The sequence below is a fragment of the Solenopsis invicta genome, chromosome 3, assembly GCF_016802725.1.
Source record: "Solenopsis invicta isolate M01_SB chromosome 3, UNIL_Sinv_3.0, whole genome shotgun sequence".
Taxonomy (NCBI): domain Eukaryota; kingdom Metazoa; phylum Arthropoda; class Insecta; order Hymenoptera; family Formicidae; genus Solenopsis; species Solenopsis invicta.
In genome coordinates this window covers 32,161,390-32,171,050 of record NC_052666.1, presented here as the reverse complement: position 1 = coordinate 32,171,050, position 9,661 = coordinate 32,161,390, and the positions used below count along the sequence as shown (strand labels likewise).

Here is a 9,661-nt window from a genome sequence, read left to right as displayed (position 1 = left end):
TCGTCCTCGTCCTCGTCCTCGTCCTCGTCCTCGTCGTCGTCGTCGTCGTCGTCGCAGAAGGTATATCGTCGTGTATTTGCTCTCGGTGACGGGTGCAGCACGTGGGTGCTGCCAGGCAGCAGGATGGCCGGCGTCTCGAGGTCGGTCACGACGCCGTCGTTTGTTCGCGTTCCATACGAAGCCCCGGTCACGTTTCTTCCGCGCTTTATGCCGCCCAAGAAGTTCGAAACCGTGGGCCCGGACGGCGGAAACATAAAACTCCAGACAACATAACTCACCCATTTCCAGACTATCCCTTCGAGAAATTATTTTGCAGGTGGGTGGCTCTTTGTCTCTCTCTCTCTTTCTCTCTCTCCTTTTATCTCTTTCTTATATCCCCCGCGCCGTAGAGAAGCGTTTTCTCTACACGTAAGAAGGATACGCCAAGAGAAAGATTGTTGCGCGATTCTCGGCGCGCGAGAAGCCGGAAAGCTCCTTTCTTCCCATCTCTCTCTCTCTCAATCCTCTGAAACATTTATCATATCCTCTCTCTCTCTCTCTCTCTCTCTCTCTCTCTCTTTCTCTCAGCGCACCCCACAGACGCATCGACGATTTATCCAAAGTGTCTGCGGTTAATTAGGCGATTAGGCAGCCACCGTGCCGCTCCGCGCCGCTCCGCGCCTTCGCTAGCGAAATTCCGGTTCCGCATTCTTACGTCCGATTGTAACATTGTAATAGTCGGCGTGATCGATCGATCCGTTAGCTATATGTTTGCGAATACAGAGAGAAGCAGGATGAGACTAATAGTGTTACACGTGGAAGGCGCTACTTTATGATGGTTCCCGAAGAGAATTATAGCACGGAATTAATCTGGGATAAAACTGCGTATTTTTAGTCGACATTAATTTGAGAATCGCGAGTGTTCTGATAAAAAAGGAGCTCTTTATCTTATATAAATTCTCTCCTCTTTCTTTCACGTTCTCGGGTTTGAGTTAACGAAAGATGTAACTCGGTACGAGGTAATTACGGATCCGAGCAGTGATTAGTGATCTAATGATGGCGAGGTTACTGAATATTGCGTCACGGTAATCGCGCATTATTTCACTGGTCACGTTTCCAGGGAGATTTTAAACTGTGACGGTTGAACCGGAGAGGATGAACGTGATCATCCCTTAATTATAACAACTCACGTATCTTAGCTATCGCGCGCGAGATTATTCTCGGGCTTGCGTTAATTCAATTTTCGCGTATACGTATTGACACAGACTCCGCTCGGAATCCCGCGACGCTGGGTTACGGGAGGAACGTAATAACGTGTTACACGAGATGCGTTTAATCATTTCGCAGGCAGGACGATAATCCACGAAGGCGCTACGCAGCCCCAAGTTTTCATGCCCGCGTGTAATCGGATGTAACGCAAATCGTATAATTCGTTTAAAGTCGCGTAAACTTGTGCAACTTTACTTGGGGTCGTACCTGAAGTACAATGTATCGACTTAACGGTACTTACTTGACGAAGTATCGCGACGCTCGACGCGGCGTACTGGAAACTCGAAACGGCCTTACGAAAACTGAATGAAATTTAATGCTCGCGTTAAGACGCGCGAGAGAGAGATTAGGATTGCGAGATCCAAAATGCATTTTCGCCGCCTCCGATTTCAGAGATGGACTATTATCACGAAAGTTATCCGCCCGGCAAGCGCGTTCTACATTCTTGCGAAGTGCATGCTCTTAGCTATCCGAGCTACCGTCGTCGCCTCGCCTCGCCTCGCCCGGCTTGGCAAGCAGCGGCGGCGCGTCGAGAAACATCGCTGTGTCTGTAATGCGCCCGCTATTGCGCCACTCGACTATTCGCTATTCCACTTCTTCCCCTTTCTCATCGTTTTCGATCCACTTCTCGGTAATCTCTATCCTCCCATCCGCGAGAACCCATTCCCGCTTCTGCCGTTTAAACACACGCGAAATCTGATGTATGGAGAGTCGCGCTGTTCTCGATCGTTAGATTCGCAGATACATAAACGTGAAGAATACTATTTGCGTCACGACGTTAATAATGACATTCATATTACAATTAATTCAAAAATTGGAGAATAAATCCTTACAAATCCGCAGGAATGCAAGTTTGTGATGAAACTTTGTTTTTTAATTTCATGTAAATTTTCATTTAATTTTGTTAGTTAATAGAATCAAAGGTTATACATTTAAATCGTACAAAAAAGAATAATTTAATAAGATCTCTAATAAACGAGTTTGATTCAAGTCTATCAACGTATATTCTTTATATTTTTTAGATGATATGTAAAAGGATCATAATTATGCACAAAAATTCTCACGAGCACAAAAGTTTCTAAAATCTCGTAAAGGAAAGAAAGGAGCAGAGAACAACGACTTCATCCCTTTAATTATCTCGATCCTTACGAACCTACATTAATAATAATAACGGGAGAGGCGGTATCTCTAGAACGTCGGCGTGGGAAATGAGATCTGCTTCTGGGGTGATAATCATTTTAAGAAAAAGGAATAAACTGAGACTTACACAAAAAAGCGTGCTTTACGAGTACATTCGGCGTAGATGCGCGTGTACGACAATGGTATTTGCAGGTTTCATTGTTCTTTTAATTGGTTGGTATTCCTCATAGGTCCGGGAGAGCTAGCCGGGTAAAAGGGCCTCGGCCGGTCGGCATGTCGTTGTGTAAGGCAGGTCGGCTAGGAACAAAGTTATCGCGTTTGTTGAATACTCGTCTCCCCATTGAACGTAACTCGGGAGGGAAGAGCGGAATTCGCCGCCGTTCTCCTTAGGATGAATATGCCCGAATGGTCGAACGCAAGGGCGAAGGAGAGAATAAGAGAGAAAGGGGGGGGGAAGGCTTTTCTTTATACGACACTATTGCCTTTTTGCATGGGCGAGCCATTCGTTTTGCCAAACACTTATCGTTAGCATAATGCAAAGCTCCCTTTTCTCATCTCTTTCGCGTGATTATAGGAGATTCTCGCCTGCGGCTGCGACTCGCGCGAATTCGGAGCACACGCGACCGCGCACGTGGAATCGAATCTATCCGAACGCATTGTTCTATCGCGATTAAATGGAAATGCATCGAAACGTTTCGGAAATTACGGTACGCGCGGGAATTTATGAAGTAGGCCACGTTCGCAGCTCGCACGCACCAATGGACCGCAATTAATCTATATCTGGTTTTGGCGTATTCACGAAACGATTATGGCAATGTGACATCTCTGTCTTTCTCCTTCTCTCTTTAATGCTTTACAATTAAGAATAAATTAAAAATAAAAATGTTAATTACGATAATTAATTGAACTAGAAAAGAGAAAGAGAGAAAAAGAGAGAGAGAAGTGAAGAATGGTATCTGTGCAAAGTGAAAAAAACGAAGAATATTTCTCTCCACTTTTAAGCGCTTCGCTTCTTGCAATCGAATTTTGTGCGTTTGGCGAATAATGGCATTCCCCTTTACGAGCATAATCGAATGCATGTCGGACAAAACCGCGCTCGCTGAGAGCTTCCTCCTACTGCGTTACTGCGCGTAAAAAGATCCGCGGCGCTCGTCGATTTTGTGCACCGTCATATCCTTCGAATTTATACGCTCTGCTGTAACTTGAAAAAAAAAGACAAAGAGAAAAAGAGAGACGAAGGTTTGACATCACGCGGTTTTCCCCGGGAAATAAACGTCGGTGAATCGCGTCACGAAGGATCTTGAAAAAGTTCGCGCACTCGGGCGAATAAAAACCACTGTGCCCCGAATATCCGGAACGAAATGGGATAATAAAACTATGACCAACTAATACGTTCAACCTTTGGTATGCTGTGTACCGTGGATGATGCATTGCGTTTCCAGGTTTTGACAGACCGAGGGGACAATTTATCTTGGAGACTTCGATTATACAACAAAGTTCGTGTGCCTGGTGTCATCGATGAATTCGAGTCTGGCTTTTGATCAGCGGAGACACAATATTTACATGTTATTAAATTTATATTTAGAAATTATAGCTATTAAAAAATTCAATCAAATCTAAACTCACTGAGAACTCTTTTAATGAAATATTAATATTTACATTGCAACGTAACTTTACGTTGTTACTTGATTTAATTAAAATGTAAAAGCTTTTTCCAAGTTTTAACTGGTTCTTTTTAATCAGAGATTCAGAGCCTCGGAGAAAATGCAATAATCTTAAAAAAAAAACCTGCGCAGACAAGCAGAAAAGCACAGACTGTTCAGAGTGTCCATTGGCAAAACGAAAGATAATAAAATAGCGATCGACAAATGTAAAAGAGTTGAAGCGAACACTCCGTGGCATTTAGTAACGCTAAATGTGAAAGGAGGGACGCGATAGTAGACGAACCGTATGCAAATCACGATGGCGGCGATCGTAAACTCCCTCGCCGGTCGGCCGACCGGCCAACCAGACTATTTCCCCAATGTGGGAAAATACGTATACGATATCTGATGCGGAATCGTTTGCACGAGCCAGGATTTGGATTTAGTTAAACGAAGGCATACTTCGGAAGCGATCTTATCGGAGCACGTGTTTATCGAATCTCCATCTGACTCGACCATCTCCGGCGAATTGGATCAGTGGCTTTACGTAATTAATTTACTTTAGCTGGTAAATCGTCAGACGCAAACAGTATTATTCGATTCCGGAAAAACGATCGTATTGACAGGACATAACGGACGCCTGATTACTTAATCGATTTTCAATCTTACGCCATATTTGTTCTGTAAGATGTCCAAGTTATTTTATTCAAGATTGAAGATAAATATATTATAATAAGATAATATAGAAAATTATAATCTCTATATAATTCTTTGTTTATGTATTCTATTATCTTTCTCTCTTGCTATTTCTCTCTGTATATTTTTTTAGATTATTTTCTTCAAGTTACTTTCAACCAACATCGTATTTTTTCCCGTTGCAATAATAACTGTCGTGTAAATTACTGGAAGAAAGGATCATTATTTTTAATATTTATCCTCCACCTTATGCGAGAATCCTCTACCTGTGCAGTTTTCTGATGAACACTAAGGGTGAATAAAGACTCTAGGAATTCAACCGGCAGCGGAAATATGACCGTCGAATTTCTCTCGCCACATACGTTGTTCACGGTCCGCGGGTATCGCAGCTGCCAGCAAAGCAGAAAGAGTAGAAAATATGATGAATTTTTTCCTCCCTCGTATTATCTCTAATTATGACACCCGATCCACGGGTGAGGAATTTTGTTTAATTGCATCATGTGCGCCGTGTTGCAAAATAAGAAACGAATAGTAAAATAAATCCTCTCATTTCATTCAATCCGTAAAAATTACATAAAAAAATTGTAATATCTTTAAGAAAGAAACGTACGCGTGTGAGAAATCAGTGAGATAATTAAACTCACTCCTCTTGTCCCATTTTATATCGCATTCGCATATATTCCTTTCAATAATTAAAAATGTATTATTTCTTTTTGCTGCTCAAGTTACTTAGCGCTGTCTTTTGTTCGAATAATTTTCAATGTATGTATAGTAACGCGTTAAGTTATTTATAGTATAAAGTGTTACAAATGGAACAAGATTCAGCAGAAATAAAGTAATGTACGATAGTAGATAATTAGCGGCATTTAATAATTAGCGTCGGCGTCTGGTCGCGAGAGACAAAATACCAACGAGTATATGTATATGCTTACCTGCAGTGCGGCGGGACTCGTGGAAATGACGTCGCTGGCCTCTTTCAGGGAATGGGAAGCTCGCATTTATCCTTCCGCCGCAATCACTTTGGTCCTCGCCTCCCTCGTAGCTTCCGCCTCCGTGGCTATGGCTCGTTGGAGCTGTACCGGAAGTCGGACGTCCTTTCTGAAGCAGAGGTATCCGTTAGGTATCCGTTTCAGGCAGCCGCGGGAAAATTCATGGACGAACATGCGATCGTAAACGACGTTAAATTGTTATCGCGAATTTTACACTAAACATTGTAACCGGATTGATGTTATCTCTTTACGTTGTAAAATCATTTTCGGAAATCCTCGATATTCGGCATTTCATTGATTAAATAAAATAACATTTTTTCCTAAAAAATTTTTATACCGTCGCAATTGCATTTTCCTGGTGCAATCACAGACTTTTCTTACGCGTATTATTTTATCAAGAATCGATACATATTATTTACAGATTGCATAATAATTATTTTTCAATGAGTGGAGAAATATAGTATGTGAAAACATTGTTTACAACGAGAGCATCTTGATTACGAGCGTAAAGAGTTAATATCGAAACGGTAATATCGCTGTGCTGTTACGCGCGGTGCAATATGCAGCTGTAATCTAATTACTCCTTAATAACAATTCGTCGATGTAAATATAAGCGTATCGATTCATTCCGTCCGCCTGCGAAATTTTATCGGTCGCGTGGTGACCAAATAAACGACCATCGACTTGTTTTACGTGAACGCGGATTCAACGAACACATTTAAATTTTAAATCACGCCTCGTTCTCTACCCCTTTTTTTTTTATCTCCGCCGGCCGAAATACATTTTCGTTAGCGCATTATTTTTATCGGCTCACCCTCGCGCAGCTGCGCGACGTCGGCATTATTTGCCGATCAAGCGATTTCGCATTGATTTGCATTGGTCGCTCGTTCGCGACAATCTCTTTTTTTTCGCTCTCCCTCGTATGACCGCTGTCAGTGCGAGCGAAGCAGAGGTTTCAGAGAAAACCAAGCGCATTTAGTTCTAATTATTTGTTATCGCTGAATTGTTTCAAGTGATAATTGACACCGAGACTTAAAATCGCGCGTATAAAAATCTCGTTGAGGTCAGAAGATCGCGAGAGAGATTATTAGATTAATTTGCAAAATAACGAAAATCTCTCAATCTCCTTGTTGCTATTCTAAGTAATGAACAAATTAATTACGCAAATGAGTAAGCTGGACAAAACAACGTTCCTCGATCGTGCGCGGCCGCGATTCATTAAAATATCGAGATAAAATGTTCACATCTTCCCGATGTATCACCCTCTCGACTTGAACTCCCCAGGGAACTTCATGGAACTTCATCCTTGCCTCGTTCACAAGAGTACGACGCGAGAGCGCGCGAGGTGAGGGATGGTTAGGTCTCTCAGCAAGACTCTCGCAGCGTGCTCGCGGTCAGTAAGCGCGTCGAATGGTTGGAAAAGTAAGTGAAAGGGATGACGACTCGTCGCCACGGCCGTCGCCGTCGAAAGCGGCAAACCGTGAACGAGTCCCGCTGTTGGTAGTCGTTAAACCCCCATGGAACGCCGTCGGAATGTCGACACGCTGCGTCGACCGTTCCTCGTAATTTTTAACGGACCAGAAACCAAGCTACATGCTACTCTTTGGACGTGACTCTAAAAGCATTATCGGGACAACGTGGTGATACGCGGTCGCGTCGCACTGACACGCGTCGCACTGACACCTTTATAGCGGTTTACAACGGCACGTAAAGTGTTGTAAAAGAATAAAGCGAAATTGAATTCTGCAGATTGTGGAAAAATTAAATAAGATATTGTTTCTGTTTACACTTCATCTTGCACGCGTTACTTGCACGTACCGCTCTAATTATTAATTTAACAAATGCTATGCATCCACGGAAAATAAACCAAAAATTATCGCACAACAAACTCTATGAGCGGCGCAAACCTCGTTAAGCAGTTCATCACTGTTAACCCGGAAAAGCTTTTAACATGCGCAATTAGCTTATTTTCATTATATCGCCGCGCACGTCCCGTCTCTGATTCTCGCAATGACCAAAAATAAAGATAGAGATTACAGCGAGTATCGTGAGCGCGAAGGAGTAGGAAGGAAGGGAGGGAGGCCAGGAAAAAGGCGCACGCAATCAAGTATTTAAATGCCGTGCCAGCAGCACGGAGGAGACGTGTAACCAAAGGAAAAACTGTACGGAGCGCTTTCATTTGGCTGGTAGAAATAAACTCGGGAGTAAAACTGTCAGGATAAAGTGAAAACTGTCGGCCAGAAATGTAGAATAATAGCACCATCCACAATGATAAGATAATATCGTAAACCAGTTCTGGCCTTACGCACCGCCAACTAAATTAAAAATTTTATGTTCTATTATCTTTTGTTCGGACGCTTCTCTTTGCGTTTGGTTTCAGGCCAAGGATAAATAATGTTTGGTATTGCCTTCCGTACCTATAGCTCGCGATTTTTATAATGGCACTCGAGAGCTCCTTTATGCGGTAGTAGACGACTGCGGCGACGCTCACGGTGACGAAGTCTGTCTCTGGTGAGTACCTCCCGCGGCGGTACGTCACAAAAGGACACTGCCTTCAGATCCACGCGTACGCAATAGTCAATAGCGTGACAAAGAAGTTTATGAGTAAGGGAATAAAAAGAGATATCCACGAAACATCGTAATATCGTAAAAAAGTTTATACCGAATTTATCAGGGCCTCGAGCTCCACCATTCGAATGACCTATTTTGAAAACAACGACTCTCTCGATGGATGACTCTAAATAAACAGTAGAACGAAAATGACAATGTGATTGTTACCAAAAGTGGCTGTACTATCATTACTAGAAATTCGACAATATTTGCCTCAATCGTACGATGGCTAGTGCTCATAATTCTGGTCACTCGGTAAAAAAAAAAAAATTTTAAAGTGTGTTTCTATAAAATGTCGATTTTTTTTATCACTAGTGATAATTTTTTATTTATCTTGCATCGCTCGGAATTGATTATATGTACGTCGATTTGACGATTATAATTGATTGCAAAGGCGCTTAAGAATATTCCCCGCGCGGATTCTCAATTTCTTGCAAAGACGACGCAGTTGGTTCCAACATTTTCGATTTAAGCAACAGTTCAGATTTCCTCGGAAAGATTAATCGAGCCATCACAAAAGTGATTAGGTAAAAGCGGGGTGATGCGCTTGCCTGATCCCGTTCCCTGCTGTTGATCGTTTTCTTTTCAACTATATTGCAAGCAAAGCAATCATGCAAACGCCTTTTACGAAGATCGCGCGGTTAAATTGTGCGTGAAATGGAACGTCTGCCAGAAAAGTAATTTGTCCCTTTCCGTCCATACCCTCTCTCATTAATTTCATTGCGCAGTTCCGTTTTCCGTCAGTCTTTTTTTTTCGTGAATTTCGCTTTTTACGAGAGAGAATTTAAAACCAGGGAAAGAAAATATTTGATGCGCAGAAACTCTCCGCTGGTTATGATACTACGTTTAAATATTAGCACAATTTTAGTTTTATCATTGATATAATTTCCGTAATTTACGCGTTAGCGGAGAAGCAAGGGAAGTGAATTATTTTTCGTTTCACTGAGAAAGGCGGGCGATTTATTTCCTCATTGCAAGCTCTTGTACATAATGTACCGTACCGTGTACCGTAGCGGATTTTCCTTCCGTTAGTCTCTGCTTGGTTTGATCACCCTCCATGTGGTTTCACCAAAACGACGTCCTCCACTTAAGCAGGACACGCAGGATCGATCAGCGCGGAACACCTGCCTGTTTGTCAGATTTCTATCGCTCGTAATTCTCAATCCGTTGATACGTTACGTTATTGTAAAAATATATACGATTAGTCTGATAAATTTTATTTTACAAAAAAAAACTCGGCGATTGAATAAAAAGAAAGAGTACTCTAAAAAAAAACTTCAATACCTTTGTTATGCTATTGTTAAACCATATTGTTTTTCTTGATTAATGTAATGC

The 9,661-nt window shown here is 42.2% G+C and overlaps 1 pseudogene; it reads right to left on the bottom strand.

Annotated features, from left to right (window-relative positions):
- Window positions 1-667: 667 nt before the first annotated feature.
- On the bottom strand, window positions 668-9,385 carry LOC120357434 (annotated as a pseudogene).
- Window positions 9,386-9,661: the final 276 nt, after the last annotated feature.